At 38.8% G+C, this 17,905-nt stretch overlaps 2 long non-coding RNA genes across 4 annotated transcripts in view; one reads left to right on the forward strand and one right to left on the reverse strand.

The window, feature by feature from the left end:
* LOC308632561 overlaps nt 1-7,411 on the reverse strand; it is a 35,034-nt gene extending 27,623 nt beyond the window's left edge. Inside the window, exons 1-2 of one of the 3 annotated variants that reach the window (XR_014018583.1) lie at nt 7,291-7,411; nt 7,046-7,186 (exon numbers count right to left, since the gene is read on the reverse strand). This is a non-coding gene — a long non-coding RNA (uncharacterized lncRNA). Of the gene's footprint in view, nt 1-6,833; nt 7,000-7,045 lie in introns of all 3 variants that reach the window. The other 2 variants (XR_014018584.1, XR_014018585.1) reach the window with 2 other exon arrangements.
* Nucleotides 7,412-7,680: 269 nt separating this feature from the next.
* Nucleotides 7,681-16,801, forward strand: LOC308633045. Its single transcript, XR_014018690.1, has 3 exons — nt 7,681-7,766; nt 15,144-15,352; nt 16,537-16,801. It is a non-coding gene; the product is annotated as an uncharacterized lncRNA (long non-coding RNA).
* Nucleotides 16,802-17,905: the final 1,104 nt, after the last annotated feature.

The following is a 17,905-nucleotide window of genomic DNA, read 5'->3' on the forward strand; positions in this document are numbered from 1 at the left end:
TGCACACAGACATATAGAAAACAATGAGGTGTTTTGGAGAACACCTCTCTTCTTCCAATCTCTAAGATGTAGCCGTTGTTTTGAGAGCAGGGATGACTCAGAAAGCCTCATTGCTATTTCCCATCAGAAGCTTAGCTTGGACCAATGAATGGAATGAGTGCAAAGCCTCCCTGTGGTGCAGTCCCCATAGGCTGAACCCTGAGTCGGTTCCACTGAACTGGCTTTGCCTGTTTGGTTCTGTATTTGCAGTTTGAAACAGAAAATAGTCAGGAGGCTTTGCTAAAGTACCAGCAGAAAACAAAAGTTCAGATTGGTTGTGGAAAGAGGGAGATGGCAGGCTTGAAGGCAAGTCTGAGAATCTCAATTGCTGATATTGGAACTGCATGATGACTATGCTGAATTAAGTTTATTAAAGAAAGTTTGCATACAAATTAGTAGATTTAGGCAGATAACAGATTTTTTTTTAGTTGAAGGAATATTTATAAGTGTTTGATCCAAAACAGAGTACCCTGAGCAGCATCAATGAAGAAGGTCATCTTGGGAGATCATTTAGGGCTGAAGTGTCAAACTTTTGATGGGTGTTCATGTTGATGGGGCACCTTCCCTGGACATCACCTGCATCCTCCTTTTTTTCCAGTTGAAAGTGATCTCAGTGAGCGTGATGAAGTCACAGTAAAAACGTACTTCACCAAGGAGGCTGAGGCAGGAGGATTACAAATTCAAAGGCCACCCTAGCAACTTAGGGAGGCCCTAAGCAACTAAGTGAGAGCCTATCTCAAAATTAAAAAATCAGGTAAAAGGGCTAGGGATGTGGCTTACTGGTTAAGCAACCCTGGGTTCAATCTCTGGTTCATACCCCGAGAGAGAGAATACCACATACCTTAAATAAATCATTGTAAATTTGCTTTAACAATAAGACATGAATGATTCATTTGTGATCTCTGGGAGTAGTGTTTTTTTTAATCTATTTTGCTTAGTGTTCTATCCCCTGTGTAGAAGAGGGCATGGCCCAAATGATTGCTTGGGAAGTATTATATGATTCAATGAACCAGTGACAATATGTTTCAAAATCTTGTTATGAGACAAAGACTAAAATATTGTTAACGTAAAAGTGTATCTCCATACCATTCCTTATAGAGTTAATCAAACAACCCACAGCAAACATTGACAATAGCAAAGGACTATTAACAGAAGCTTTTAATTAAAAAGTAAGATAGCAAGATGATAGTAATAGAAAATCACAACCAAATAAAAACAGTCCTGATTATTACCTCTGACACAAATGTAGGGACTTTAATTATCAGCAGTACACTTGCTCAGCAAGAGCTTCCCAACTTTTGCCAAGCATGAGGCCAGATTTCTTGATAGAATACTAAAATTGGAATTCCCATAAAACTCTTCTTCATTCATTCTAAATGTGAAATGCCATATTTTTACTTTCTTAATAGATTATTTGTAATTTTCTTTGCATTTTTTAAGTGAAATGCATGGCCATTGGTGTGCACTTTTACTCATAAAAGGGCTTGGTTTTTGAATTGGATCTCAGAACTTGGGAAGGATCCTCTAAGTTCACCGGTGGGTTCAAGCCAAAATGTGACGATGGCCACATTAGTATCCTAGTTTCAGGGGACACCTCAGGAGGAGCAAAGCAGTTTGGAAGCGACAGAAGATTTGGATCTCCACCAAACTGCTCTATTTTTAAGTTGGATGGTTCTACCAATGGTGTAATTTCTTGCTGGGGGCCTATTTGTTAAAGAGTGAGCCACGTTTTGTAATGTGATTTCTGGAAAGGGTTGTTGGCTGGTGAAAGTTAATTCTTCTACGGAAGAAGTAGGAAGGAACATTGGGTAATGTTGTGAAGAACTTATCACTGAATACTCCTTTAGTTAAGCAGTCAGCCTTAGGGTAGCCAGGAGGGCAGAACACATATACAAGGAGGAAACAAAGTAGATCCCTAAATAACTCCAGAGGGGCTGAGTGATCTTGCTTGAGGGCAGGTTGAAGATAGTGGGGACTGTTTCATACAGATTTCTCAGGAAGGAAGGTCCAGAGAACCTGAGGGGTATGGAAACCCTAATTGGCCCCAAAGAAAAAAGAAATAAGGCTGATAATTGTAATATAATCTTACTTCCAAAGTGCATGCTAATGGTTTGGTGAGTTGGATCTGACAGAGATTCTCCTTGAGTAGAACTGAAATGGGTGTAGGCACGGGGGTGAGGTGTCACACAAAACCAGAAAAAGGCTCTTTCTCCTCCTCATTTTAGGATCACCAGAAATCCCCACAGCCTGAAGATATTAAAGCACAACTTGTCCTTGGGGTCTAGCATCAGAAGCACAGCCTGCTTTCCTCTCATCCTCTCTCTCTACCCTCTTGCGGACCGTGGGCTGTGTATCCATGTTGTGCACATTGTGGAACTGGATCAGGAAGGCTCAATGTCACAGAGCATCTTGGTTCCTTCCTTCATGGAGGTAACAGTTCAGACACACTGAAGAGTGCTCTCCGACTGGACTCTGCAGCCTGATCATCAGAGTCTTCGTTTGTAACAAGGATCAGTGCTGTACAAAAGAACTTTCTAAAATAATGAAAATATTATATTTCGAGCTTTTCCCCATCACAGTAGCCTCTAGCTAATTTGGCAATTGAGGACTTGAAATGTGGCCAGTGTGATTGAGGAACTGAATTCTAATTTCATTTAATTAATTCAAATTTGATTTTAATGACCACATACAGCTATTGGCTCAAGTTTTGGGCAATATTGTAAGCTAGATCCTTGTTAACAGTTTTGTCCACAGACATCTTAACATCTTATAACTATTACATATAACATGTATAACTATTACATGTTATAACATAACATCTCATAACTATTACCTAGAATTTCTTAGGTCCCAGTCAAAATCAGACTTTCTACTTAAACAAGGTCCCCAGATGATTTCTACGCATGTTAAAGTTTTAAGGTCACTGACTTTCAGTTGTTTAATGTATGTGGGATTCACGTGGAGACTGGTGTGTCTCAGGTCGGGGTTTATGTGGTGTGAATTTGCATTTCCAGCAAGTCCCCACCTGGTGCTGATGGTGCTAGACCTATGACTGCAGGTTGCCCTTCTATTGCTACAGAAGATCTAACTCCAGAGTAGCTCTGGGTTCTGCCTGGCCACCTCTTTTCTTTCAGAACTGATGAAATCATCCACAGGCCATTGGACTATTGCATGAAATCACAGAGAATTAGTTGAAAGACGACAGGGAGAAGTGAGCTGAGATCAATTCCCTCCCCTTATGGACAAGTTAGGCAGATTTCTCTGACCTTCCAAATCTTCTTCTTTTAAAAACGGAATCAGCAAAGCTAACTGGTGGGGGAATTAGGAGGATCTTAGCAACTGTAAATGCAAACTAAATGCAGTCCACATGGTCAGGCCCATGATGGATTCTGAGTGAACTGGGATCGGCTCCCAGTAAAACTACAACCAAAGCAATCCTGCTCAGGCCTTCTTATCTGCACCTTGCCATGTCTCATCTTTTTATTCATCTCTTTTATTTCACTGCTGTCCTTTTTTCAGTTTTCTCAGCCTCTGTGTCATAGAATTTTGAGTTCACAATTATTTTCTGTGATTTCTTCTTCTTTATTTTCTCTTTCTTTCATTCCTTCTTCCCTTCATTCCTTTCCTTCATCTTCTTTCTCTTCTGTCTCACCTTTATTATCATTGGGATATTTATATTCTTTGAGATCCTTGTAGTGGATGCTAAACAAATTGAGTATTTGTTTAGTAACTAGAAGGAATCATAGATAATCAGAAAACAGCCGCATAGCCTAATCTCCTTAAATTGCTGGTGATTACGTAGTAGGTGTTTGGTGCAGGCCTGACATTTGTAGATAATTAAAAGGCTAAGTGAAAACTAGCATAAAGGCTTCCTGTTTACTGTGTTTCTTAGAATTGTTTCCGTTTGGTCACTGACTTCAAGGATTATGGATCTATCTGTTGCCACGTGGATTATATTGCAAAGGATCTTTGGGTCTGAAGTCGTAGGTGTTGTCTTCAATGCCATGAGGTTATTTCATTGGTGACCATGGTGTTCAAATCAGGACAGCCCAAGGTGGACATTTTTCCAAAAAAAAAAAAAAAAAAACCAAAAACAACATTAGTCCTATGAAGGCCTTCATATAAAGGGTTATTCAAACTGAAAGGACTCTTGGGCATTTTTTCCAACTCTGCATTTGTTTATATTGAGAAATCCAAACCTAAGTAGACACGACGGCTTCCATGAGGTCAAGGACATTTAGGCCTCCATTACTTTCCATTTATGAGTCTGTGCTCTTATTTAGAAATGACAGAATTTAGCTTTCACAACCCTAAACCAAGAAGTCTGTGGGCCTGTGGACTCTGAGGAAGGATTAAGCCACAGGTCCATGTAGGGCAGAGGTGGAGCTGGTCCTCAGAATAGGCAGGAGCCTGTTGCTAGGATTCTGTCCTAGGATTCTCTCCTCTTCTTCCAGTGCGCCCAGTGCTCTCCAGGTCATCAACTGCTTTGAAGGGTTAGCTTTATGACTTCAGTCCTGAAAGAAGACTCTTGATGTCCCAAGCCAAACATTTGGAGGAATATCTTGGGTTAAGTGCACACTCTTGGATCAGTCAACTGTGGTTAGAGTGGGGTTTTGTAACAGGACAGATTTCAATGCCAATGGATACAATAGAAGGAGGGACAGTTTCCAGGGGTAGGGCCGTGCTGTTTCTGGAGAAGGGAACGCAGGCATAGAAAACAACAGGTGGTCTCCATCCTCAGTGTGATTTGCTTTGGCTGATGTGGTTTCATTGGTTGGCAGCAGATGGCAGTGGTACAAGTTGACATTCTTTTAGCTATCCTGTGAGCCGGTGGGGTGGTAAAGCCCTTTGAGTTACTGGTCCTCAGCTAGGTCTATGGCAGTAATAGAATTCAGGAATTTTTTTTTCACTTTAGCAGTTCCTCAAAAGATTTTGTCCTTGAACTTTAACAACCAAGCAACACTAGGCAAGCATCGTGTAAAGGAGACATACATGTAAAACACATGTCTGTGTCTACATCTATGTCTATCTATATCTACATCTATGTTTATCTATATCATCACTATAGAAACATTAATGTATCTGTGAAATTATATGAATAAGATCTATTTAGGAGTAACTGCTTCCATATTATGTCCAGTTTCTTCTCTTTAAGTACTTACAAAATATACCTGGATATATCTTTTAATTGAAAAATATAGAATGATAGTATATGATTTATTTTAAAATCAGTGCCCAAATATAACAGACATTAAATATAGTTTGTTAAATTATCTAAATGTGCATAGGTACCCCACAGTCATAAAGCTACAGACAGATATAACTATATGCCTATAATGTTAAATTGCTGATATCTTCTCCATAGAGTACTCAAAAACCATCGCCTGATATTAACTAAGTTAGCAGCTCTTACAGTTTCGCTACTGTTTTTGTTTGGTTGCTTGTTTGTTTTGCTCCATTATATTTTTGTTTTTTCAAATATTCCTTGGTTCATCATAGATTCGCCTCTCTTTAGCTCATGGTTGCAGAGAATGCAGATCCCTCTTTAAGCCCATAAAGATGAATTTTCTCCTGCTTCGTGACTTCTAACAGCTGCAGGTAATAACTGAGGTACAAGGGGCCCTAACCTTGAAGAAGGGTCTGTTGGTGTGCACATGCACACATTGGAGTACCCCGAAGGGTCAAATGTGTCTGAGAGTAAACTTTCAGGCTGAGTCACAGGTAAGATTCAGCCAGGTCCAGGGAAGAGGGTGACAGGAGGCAGGAATAAAGGTCCTGGGTAAGGAGGATGGGCCCACCAAGTAGAAGGCTCATCATTCAGGCATACAAATCATGCATGGAATCTTCACTAGGGAAGTATTTTGGAGTCCTCTGTCATTAGGTGGTAACCTGAGGTTCAGAACATCAAGAGGGCTTGGAATGAATTCTGAAAACAGCCGAAGTTGAGGCACAGTCAAGGAAAAGAGGAAATTCACAGAACTCTGATCTGAGGCCTCCTCCTGAAGGGAGTTGCCAAGAGGGCAGAATACCCCCGAGAGGTAAGAGATTCCGATGAGGAATATCCTTCCAGTTTAGCAATAAAGCCTGATATTTCATTTCTCCTTGTGCTTCTCAGAATAATTAAAGATGGACCTCTCTTGTCTACTTGGGGTTTCATAACCTGATCCATTCTGCATTTAGGTTATATTGTCAAGGAACACTTTGAAAACCACCATGTTTGTTATTTTTAAACAATAATAACAATAATTATTTAATAAGTATTTACTGATTTCTAAACATTTCACAGCACCTAAACATTGAAGGACGTGATCACAAATCTTTACAAATTTATTTTACAGATAAAGAACTATAATAAATTTCTCCAATTCATATACTTTTATATTTGGGGAGTGTCTGTGATTTTAATTCAGACCTCTAAGACTCTGAAGGGCTTAGACTTTATTACTTTTCACCCTCTATTTTTATTTATTTTGCTATTAATCTCATTCTTTTGGCTTTTAATTCCAACAACTTCATACCTGTAGCCCAGGCCTCTCTCCTGAACTACTTACTTATGTATCTAATTATCAACGTGACATATTCAGTTGGCTGTCTAGAAGACTTAAAAAATTAATCCTAAAATATCTAAAGCTGATCATTGAATCTTGCTCACTTGAAATCTGCTCATAATCTTCTCCATTTTACTTGTTCAGGATGAAAACCTTGAAGTTGTCGTTTTACTCTTCTTTCTTGCATACTCTAAGTTCCACTCATCAGCAAAGTCTGCTCTTAAACCATATCCAGAATCCACCCACCTCTTGTACTTTACTGGCATCATCCAAACTGCCATATCGTTTTATCCAGAGAACCACAGTGGTCTCCTGTCTTTGACCTTCTATGCTTATACTGTGTTCTCAACTCATAAGAATTCGCTTTGAACACATGTTTAAGCATGCCATTCTTCTACTCAGAACCATGTACCTAAACAAACAAAAAAAAAGAAAGAAAAGAAAAAAGAACCATATACCTTAGGAGAGAAGCCAAGGTCCCCCCAGTTCCCTCCAGGGCTGCCTGTGGTTTGAGTCCTGAAACTGCCTTTCCTGCCTCACCTCGTCTTGTTCTCCTGTGTTCAGGTTACCTCTGCTGCCTCACTGGCTTCCTGGTTGTCCTTTGAACACAATAAACAAGCTTCTACATGAAGACCCTTGCACAGGTGGGTCCCCTACCTTGAATGCTCTTCCCATGGAGGTCTGTGGCTAATGTCCTCCATACCTTTGACTTGCTGCACCAGAGCCTCCTTTTCCATGAGCTTTCCTGTTTCCTGGCTTCTAGAAGAAGGAGTGCTTCAGAGAATGTGCCTTTCCTTTTCATCACCTTGAGGACTCATCCTGAAGCTCAACGCAGTCCATAAATAAAATGAGACAGAGTTCAGCATGTACTTTAGTAGTAACAAGGTGAGAAATACATGACACTCCGTGCTGTATGCAAAACAGGGCGTGATTTGCAAGAGGACATAAGGTTAATTTTGTTGTTGTTGTTGTTCTTGAAATTGATGAGACTCTATTAAATAAGTTGGGAACACGTCATGCAGTCATCTCAGTGGAGAATGCCATATCACTCGTCTGTCTCTCTACTAACTTCTTTTGACCGACACTTTGTGCTGGACTGTGGTGTTATTTGTGCAGGGACAGGGAGGCAGGGGTATGATCTGCATATTGAAATGACTCAGAGTTCAGAGAATAATTCAGGTAAGAAAACAAGTGTGCTGGTATAAATTAGAGTGAGGCGCAAAGAAAAGTGTGATTGATTCAGATTGGGAGTATTGAGAGGGAAGGAAATTGAGGTCAAGAAAGACTTCCCAGAGGAGGTGCATGATTTGAATCTTGAAGACATACAGAAATCTGCTACATTAATATGGAGAAGAACAACCCAGGCAAAGGAGAGTCAAGAAAACAAACGTGGGGATTTGAGAATATCTACCAGATGATAGAAAATGTAAGTGGGATTCACCTGTCACTCTCTCCCCACACTAAAGTATAATTGAAATGTGGGTGCCTGTCCTTTTAGGAGCTCATCAAATTTACAGATTTCTAATGATTAAAGGCCACCTCAATTCAAGTACAAAATTATTAAAAGGAATTCAGACACAGTCCTCATTAAGATGTGTTACTGTTCCACACGGTGCCATGACATGACTCTGTATCACGAGGCACCTTTCCTCATCATGAGCATTTCTGGAATCTCAATGAAAGCAAGATATCATCCTTTGTTTTAGTTGCAGCACACACACAAGGTGCCAAGGAGGATGGACACAGCCATTTGGAGATCCAACCTTGATCTACAAAGCTTAGAGAAACTCACTGGCAAGACTAAGTGCAAGGTCAGATTCAGAAAACTCTAGAACTGTGATTGTGGTGTGTCATTTTTATCCATACTGCAAAAGTTAAAAACATAACTATTAAAATATAACCATCTTAGCCATCAGCGAAGAGATCCATGACATAAAAAAGTGCAAATTGTGAAATTAAAATACAAATGTGTGTGTGTGTGTGTGTGTGTGTGTGTGTGTGTGTAGGAGGGTAGAGTGGAAGTGTAGACTTATTTTATGTGATCAAACTTAAGTGGTTATTATCTTAAAATAGCCTGCTAAAACTATGTAGTGCTCTGTGTAAGCATCATGGTATCCAAAAAGCAAAAATACATAGTAGATATACCAAAGATTAAAACCAAGAAAACCAATTGTACACTAGAGAAAATAATTTAGTCACAAGGAAGAGATCAAAGCAGAAAGAAGGATTAAAGAATCTACCAAAAACCAGACAAGAATGAACAAAACAGCAGTAGTAAGTCTTCACTTATCAATAATTAGCTTAAGTAAGAGTGGATCAAATGGCCCAAGTGAAAGACCTAGCGGAGCTGAACGTGGGAATAGAAAGACCCCGGCTCTGCACTGCCTAGTGCAGGCTTACTCCGTTGTTAAGGACGACACTGGAAACCCTGTCATTTGCAACAACCTGTATGAACATGGAAGACGTGTTAGGTGAAATCAGCCAGGCCCAGAAGACAAATACCACCCGATCTCACTTCTGTGTGGAGTTTCAAATGTTGCAATAGAGAATAACATGGTGGTTACCACAGGCTGGTGGGATTGGGGGGATTTTGGTCAAAGGAATCAAAATTTCAGTTAAATAGTAGGAAAAAATTCAAATTATCATTGTAGGTCAGGGTGACTAGATTGTTTTTTTTAACAGCCCATTGTATATCTGCAACTTGCTAAGAGGTTTTCAGTATTCTGGGTATAAAAAGTGTGAAGTACCTGAGGCAATATGAATGTTAAATAGCTGAATGTCACCATTCCACAGTCTATGCCTATGCCAAGACACCCTGTGTGTACCATAACAGTATGGGATTTTAACTTGTCAATTTAAAGAACACTGAGTTTTATGGTCTATTTTCCAGTGGTCCTTCCAAGGGAAATTGAAGTGAAGTGATTCATGGTTCTGTATTCTCCATTTGTTTATCTAGGTGAATCCTATTTTTAAAATATTTTACATGCCACATTTTCCTAGTTGGACAGAGGGATACCAAGGCTACTATGTACATGAAAGAAAATGATCCACTTGTTTTCTCAGACTCGCCTCATTCCATTAATCATACTGAGCAAGGCCATATTGATTAGGGATTTGCACGTATAACCTGGACTTGGTTTAAGGTGCTGTAGTCTATTTCTGCACTTCCCTAAGCTACAAGTGAAATGTTTGTTTTTCTTTGTCTCCTTGCCTGCTTTGTTTTTCTAAATAAAACCTAAGTTGTTTTTTTTTTTCTTTTTAAAATTGTCTGTATTCAGACTACTGAATACTTGCAATACTACTTAAGGCTGTGCAAAAAAGGTCATCAAAATTATGGCAGAATTCACATTGACTGGACTTTGCTTTGGAATGTCAACAGCAGCTAGTAATCACCTTTACTATGGTGCAGCAGAAATAAGTCTACCACTGAAGTCAGAAGCCAGGTGATTAGTTTGTCAGTATACCTATCAATAGTCTTCCCTTAGCATAGTAAAATCCAATTAAAAATTCAAATTAAGTGTGATTGGAGTCATATAAAACCCCAGAAGCCACAAAATAAAGAATTATAAATTACTTACAAATCTGTAAGAGATCAAAGAACAAAAATTGGGATAAACACTCTATGTTCCTGAATGAGAATACCAAAAATATTAAATGAGTCTCTGTCTTCTTCAAATTATTCTATAAATTCTATTATTCCAACTAAAACAAAATGGATTTCCAATAAAGTTTGATGAGCCAATTTTAAAAATTACCTGGAAAATTAATATATCATAAATGAAATGAAATTTTGGAAAAACAAGGAAAAATTCTCCTTACTAGTATTTTAAATTTACTTCCCAAATTAGGTTACTTAAAATAGGTGACACTGAAAAAAGGAAACATTGTGTGTGTGTGTGTGTGTGTGCAGATTTAATCCACTCTCTTTCTTTATTGATTCATTGAAATTAAACTCATTGAACCATGATGAGTTCTATGGCACATGCCTGTAAATCCGGTGATTGTTGAGGCAGGAGGACCACCAGTTCAAGGCCAACCTCAGAAACTTAATGAGACACTCAGCCACTTAGTAAGACCTTGTCTCCAAAATAAATAAATTAAAAACAAAAAAAAACAAAACAACAACACAAAAAGCAAAACCACAGCAAAACAAAAGATTGGAAATAGAATGCAGCGGCCAAGCATCCCTGTAATTCAATTCCATGTCAAAAAAACAAAATAAAATTCCTTTACCCTTACCCAGAATTTTGTGGATATAATCTGAGATCTGAGATCCAGATAATCAATATTAGCTTGTACATTAATACTTTGAAGCCGTAATTCCGACAATAGTTTATGATCAACTCTGCTCCATATATTTCAGCATTATTCATAAGACTGTTTTTGTTTCTTCTGTTCTAACCATAAATTTTACATTCTTCCTTTTTTTTCTTTGTTTCAACATACAGTTGGCCAATTTTATTTTCACTTAATATTTTATGAGTTGATTCATAGAGGTATAATGATCTGGCACTTCAAGATCTGTGGACCTTTGTTCTGTGGCTGTTCACAGTATAGGATTGTTAATGTGAAAACTACTTTCTTCTCAAAATTTTCTTAGAAGTTTCTTATTCCTTATTATTAAATAAAATTAGTTCAGGAAACAAAGTCTGTAGCTCTTCAACTTCAAAAATCTTTTGGATTTTGTCTTCATTTCAATTTTAAGCCATAACAATATTTTTTTTCCTGAACAAAATTTATTAATTTATTGAACATTTTTTAATTCAGATAGTGGAATATTACTCAGCATTAAAAATAAATATTATTTGCGGTCAAAAAATAGATGCTACCATAAGCTTAATGTCAAGTAAAAAAGCCAAATAGGATTTCATTTAAATGAATAAGGATAGGTAAGGATATTTAAGGATAGGTAAAATTACTCTATGCTGGTGAAACTGAATTAATGGCATCTTCCAGGGTGATGCAAATATTGTATACTTTTATCTATAGAGTACTTATGTGGATGTACACATTGTTGCAACACATCAGCCTGTATATTTAAAATATGGGAATTTTACTGATAAATTACATTTATTTTTATAGATATGCCCTTTTGCTGAATAAATTAAGAGTTAATTTTAGACAGGACCAAAATGATGCGCGCGCACTCGCTCTCTCTCTCTCTCTCTCTTTCATTTTGGTAGCTTCTGTTGGTCCTCTTACCATTATAAAGGCATATGCTTGTAAGCCCTCTTGGATTTTGCAAACAAGACATTGGAGAGTTAGATGTGATTTCACCACCATTTATTGTGAGACCTAAGAGACCACCAGCCTTTGAGAGGAGCCAGGTGCTCCTAGCAGGCAGTGACTCATAGGCAGGCCCAGGCTGCAGGGCAGCAGTCCATCCACTCCGGCTCTTATGAACCTGCCTAACTATCGTTGCTTTAAGTGGAAATAGAATGCAGAGGCTAAGCATCCCTATGTTCAATCCCATGTCAAAAAAAAAAAAATTCCTTTACCCTTACCCAGAATTTTGTGGATATAATCATAGACTATTATGTTGTCTATAGCTTACACCACAACTGAAGGCTGAATCATTGTAAAACAAATGAGCATTTTGAAACACATTTATAATCTTTGAGCAAGTACCCATTCTCCTTTCCAAAGCAGTTCTTTGCTGCTTCTTGGGCTTAGTTAGAGCCTAAGTATGTTCAGGAAAATTATAGTCCCCATACCAATCTGGCCTCTTTTTGTGAGTTAAGAATAGTTTTATGGTTTTACATAATTAAGAATAAAAATATACCATTAAATATCTTTATATTAGATGAAATTGAAATTTTGATGGCTAGGAATAAAGCTTTATTAAAACACACCTGTGTTCATTCACTGATAGCAACTTTCAAAAGACTACGGTGAAGTAGAGTGGAGGCCACAGACCACATTGGTCCACCAAACCTAAAATATTTATTACGTGGCACCTTACACAAGTTTGCCAACCTCTTGTTTAGATCTTTGGTTATAAGTCATGAGGTAACTGCACTAGCTAGGTTTCGTAGGTGTTGGGTGTTATCTGATTCACCTTGGCATAAAATTGGAAGTTCCCTGCAGCACTTTATTTATCAGTTGGAGGTATGTCTACAGAATTGAGGTCATGCAGATTTTGATGTTGCAAAATCATGTGAGTTCTTTTACCTTCTCAATGTCCTATTTATCTGCAGTCTCCTTCAACTCACATCTGTGGGCACCTGGCAAACTAACTGTAAATACCTAATTCAAAAGGAAAATAAATCTGGTCTGGTTACTCATGGCTCTGTGAAAAAGGTTTGTATACTCCAAGGTGGACTGCAAGAATATTCCAATCTGCTTCAGAGAAGATTTTAGAGATGAGTGGGGAGTAAGTCTCCCTATTGATTGGAATATTGAAAATATATCTCAATATCCACTTCCTTGAGGAAGAGACAGTTTAAAGTAATGTTCTACAGCAGGTCATCAGCAGTGACTAATCATCTGGCCAGAAGATTTATGGATAAATCTCCTGGAGTGGGTTTAAAATGTAGATTACTTATGTTCCATGTTAATGCTAATCAAAACCAAAATAAACCAAAATCAATCAACAAAAATAAAGCCTCCTTCTCTGGTGGTGAAATGTACTATCCAAATAGTACATGGAATGGAATTAGGTCAGACCTATTTTCTATCCAAACATATGATTTTTCCAGTGGAATCAAATAAGTGGTTTTAGTGGTGAAGATAGAGGCTGTTTATATCTTTACACCTAGTCCTCACAAAATCCGACCTGATTTCTACCACTGAGTGCCCAGTATTTTATTAGCAGCAACCAATGCTGAGCTCCAGGGATTCCATCATGTCCTTGCAGGACCAGACAGAAAGCTCGTAGTAGACCGATTGTAACTGACTCCCGTCATGGAAGACACAGTTCTCTCTGGAATAAACTTTTGTCATTTGATTTGCATTTCCTATGTGTCGTGTTTCCTTCAGTAAGTACTTCAAGGACTCAGTGGACACATCTTACACCATCACTGTCTCCTAGACATGGCAAATGCTCTGGTCTGAGTACGTCTGCCATAATTCAAGTGTTGAAGCTTAATCACCAATGCAATGGTATTAAGAGATGGGGGTGTTGGGGAGGTGATTAAACATGAGGGTGGAACCCTCATCAATGGGATCAGTGACCTTACAGAAGAGGCTTCGGGGATCTGCCTGGTGCTGCTATCTCTTCTGCTCCACGAGGACAGGTTCGTTCCTTCTGACCTTCTGCCCTGTGATCAGAAGAAGCAGACCTTGTCTTGGAAACAGAAAACAGCCCTCACCAGACACTGAATCTTCCTATGCCTTTATCTTAGACTTCATGGCCTCTATTACAGTATTTTTTAAAAAATAAATTACCAAGTCTATTATCCTGAAGGAGCTGGCATATCTATCCCATAATGAGAAGAGATACTGAAGACCACTTACAGTGTTAGCTGGAAAAACATTTTCTGCCCTTCTAGATATGGTATGTATTCTGAAACTCAGAGATAGGATGCTAATTATGAGCTGAGTAAATAAGAGGTAGGATTGGGGATGGATCATAATTCCATCTATTTACCAACTGGTACTTTTTGCTTTTCATTCTTGCTACTCTTGCTTCAGTGGTTTCCACATTTCAGAACCAAAGAAGAGCCAATAACAGTTCCATTTTACTAGACTCTTAGATTTCTACCTGATCATTCTGGCTCCTCTCAGCACTAAGAAAACAAGTTAAAACAGGGATTATGGTATTGGCTAGAGTGATTTAATCTAGCTCTGCAGGGAAAATAGTGCAGTTGTTACCTAACAAGAGTAATAAAGAGAATGAATGGCATACCGAGAATCTGCTGGAACACGGGGCAACTCCTAGTACCACTGGTGTTAACAGTTAATTGCGAACAGCCTCAGTCCTCTGTTGTCAGAGTCCAGAGTATTCAGATCTTTCAAGGTCACAGACACTTAACTGAAGGCTGCCTGTGATGAACCAAAGAACTTGAAAAACAAGGGTTAAGTAAATAAAGGGAAAAATCATAAACAGCCACTATAAGATACTGATCAGTCGTACAAGTAAGTGCTATAGACTCTTTCCAGATTTCCTTCCTCTATGTGTTAATTAAATAAATTACAAGATGTAACTTATGTCCTCTTGTTTCCTTCAATCCCTAGACATGGCAAATGCTCTGGTCTGAATATGTCCGTCACAATCCATGTGTTGAAGCTTAATCACCAATGCAGTGGTGTTAAGAGATGGGGGTTTAATATGGCACATTAGGGTGGCAGTTACAAGAATATTATGGTAAAAATACCAAAGAACTACTTAAAGGAGAAATAGCGTTAGCAGGATATGCTAAAATTGTGTCTAGGTGGAATACGCCTGGATATTTTCAATGTCTCTCTCACTGGGGAGTGGTTTTGCCAGAGATTAATTTTTTTTAATTGGGGATTGAGGAGAATTGTGTTTGGATGATGTTCACCGAAGGACTGAACAGAATGGGAATTTGTCAGTTTAACTGCTTGGCATCAAACACCTTTTTTCTTTGGTTCAAGATCTAAATGGATGAGAGTCACAAATCGAAAGAGGAAGACACTGACTCTCCCTGCCTCCTGACAGTGACAGTTTGGGTCCATGGCTAAACTACTGTCAATCACTGCTCCTGCTCAGGAAATTGGAACTGGAGAGAGTGACACCAAGTGCAAAGTCTGTCAGTGGTTATCTGCTGCCACCGTGGTGGAGTCGAGATTTCAGTGATGAGATGGTGAGTGTCCAGAGGCAGCAGCCGTCATCCACGGCTGATCTCAGTCCTGTGCATGCTCCCTGCTTCCTATCTGAGCCTGCACACCCACTTCTAGTCAGTGCTGTGAGCCAGCTGGATCCTTTTCAGTTAATTCATTTTTGCTGATATGAACCACTCTCACATTCTGTCATTTGACATCAAGATGAAGACTTCACTCGGTGGATCAAATTGGTAGGCATCTGAGAGGGACGAATATAAAGAAGACCAGGGCCACTGTCAGTAGCTTGTAGAGTTCAAAGGGAACTGAAAAGGAAGGACAGCTTCGTAAACCTGGGCTGAGCCACCAGTTTCTAAGCAGTGACTCTGGACCAGGATGGCAGCGAGCAAGGTTAGGAAGCAGAATTTACCCAGCGCTTACATTACAGGTGTGCGGCACTGGTTATTTTTAATCAATTCTTTAACCTCGTGTTTTCCAAAGTATAGGGAACAGAGTCCTGGGTTCCCCAAGTATGAGAAATGAAAAGAAAGCCCCTTTCCATGGTCCTGTGAGGTCAAAACTATTTTTGTAACAACACTGAGAAATTATTTGCCTTGTTCAATGTGCTAACATTTACTGGTAAAGCAAAAGCCATCTGGTTAAAAGCATGAACTGAGGCCACAGCCCTCCACAATTCTAGGAATTACTGTAATTTTCACTACCACAAACTCCTGGGGGGGATGATTTGATTTAGAACTATTTTAGATAAAGTGGCAAAAAAAGCCATTGCTTTTATTAAACATTGCAACCCTTGGGTATACAGCTGTTTAATATTTTGCTTAACATAAGGCATCAGTTCTGGAACTTTCCTCAGAAATTAGTTTCAAACAACTCAGTTGTCATTTGAAAAAAAAAGAAATATATATATATATTTGTACTTAAAGGTGAATTATTAATGGGTTGTGCCTGCTGGGTGGCTGCTCTGATTTTCAGGCCTTGGAATCAGACTGGGCGCCACGCTTGCTTGCGGTTGCACTGGGACTTCTGCGTGGTAGCTTGCTTTCTACGGCAGCCACTGTAGAAAACTCAATTTCACAAATACAGGACCTTGAGAAAAGGGTGAGGTGTGATCCACTGTGGAAACCCAACTCCCTCCAGGTGGTTAGTTTGCCTGAGGTCCCACTGACATGGTTATATGGCCCTTGAAATTTAAAAAAATATCCTGCAGACCTCCTGTGACCCTCGCTGGTGCTTTGGGAGCACTTTGACACCCGATTTGGAAACTGGAGTCATAACATATTCCTGCTGCATGCCGTCGCACAGTGGTCGTCTCGAGGAAAATCACTCATGTAATTGCTTGAACTTCAGTTGCACCAGTCGCTTTCTTCATGGAACTTTGCTTTTATTTGAAAGAACAACTGACAATCAATGGCTGCCCAGGTTTGGGGACTTGGCAGATATTTTCTCCAAAAGGAATGCAGCAAGCCTGTTAGGTCAAGGACAACACGGGACAGCATTATTTGCAATGATAAAGTTAGTGTTTTCAAGTAAATGTTAAATTGTGTAAAACTTGTATCCATTACCATGAGTCTGCCAATGTTTCAGTATTTAGAGGTTTCATTAATGAGAGCCACAGCGGTATTAACAAATGTGATTTTTAAATGTTGTACAATGAAATGTATCAACGGGTTGAAGATTTGCATAGTTCAATGAATCAACATTTACCAAATGACCATTGCTGTGGGAAAATCCACATTGAAAGTAAAGGGTTAAAAGGTACACAGGGTAAAATAGACAAAGCTTCACGTTCCAGGTGACAGAAAGATCACTGATGTGGTTTCAGATCCCCAATTACAACAAACCTTGAAGAGCCTATCACTTCCAGCTTTGATGTAGTATCAAAACAGAAAGTCTATAATTATTAAAAAAAAAAAAAACTTGGCGGAATACACTAGAGATTTTTGACTCTGATTGGTGAGGCCAAGTTTTCTTCATGTATTTTAGCCAAAGAAACATCCTGCAACAATTGAAGCAGAAATGAGATTTCAGTGAACTTACTGCTAAGGAAGGCATTCATAAATACTTTGAAAGTATAAAATAATATCCCTTTTCTCACTAATTTCTTGAAAAATAGTTAATTTCATAAATCTGTTTGTTCCTTTAATTTGAAATGAATAAATGTGTTTAAAAATTTACCAAATTTTGACATGTAATTAAATTTTAATGAATACACCAAATAACAACAACTGCAACTCTTTTGTGTTGATGTTAAAGGGCTCCTGAAATGAAGTATTTGTGATCCAGGGCTTTAGCCATTCAGTGTAGGCAGAGCTAAAGGGACATGCTCAGGGTCGTAGGGTTTGCCAGAAGGAGCATCAAAATATGAATTTATTTCTCAGAATGTTGTTTCCTTCTATTTTATGCAGTTTGGTAAATAGTTTAATCATAGAAAAATAGGACAAAGGTCTGTTTAGAGAAACAGAACAAGGTCTTCTGGGGGCAACAAGAGCTATTTACTGCCAGTCACTGACCTTGACATTATTTATCTAAACTGTCTACGGAGAAAGCCAAGAAGGTAGGGTGGTGTGATTTTTGAG

Source organism: Spermophilus citellus, assembly GCF_964194105.1.
Source record: "Spermophilus citellus genome assembly, chromosome: 13".
In the NCBI taxonomy this organism is placed as follows: domain Eukaryota; kingdom Metazoa; phylum Chordata; class Mammalia; order Rodentia; family Sciuridae; genus Spermophilus; species Spermophilus citellus.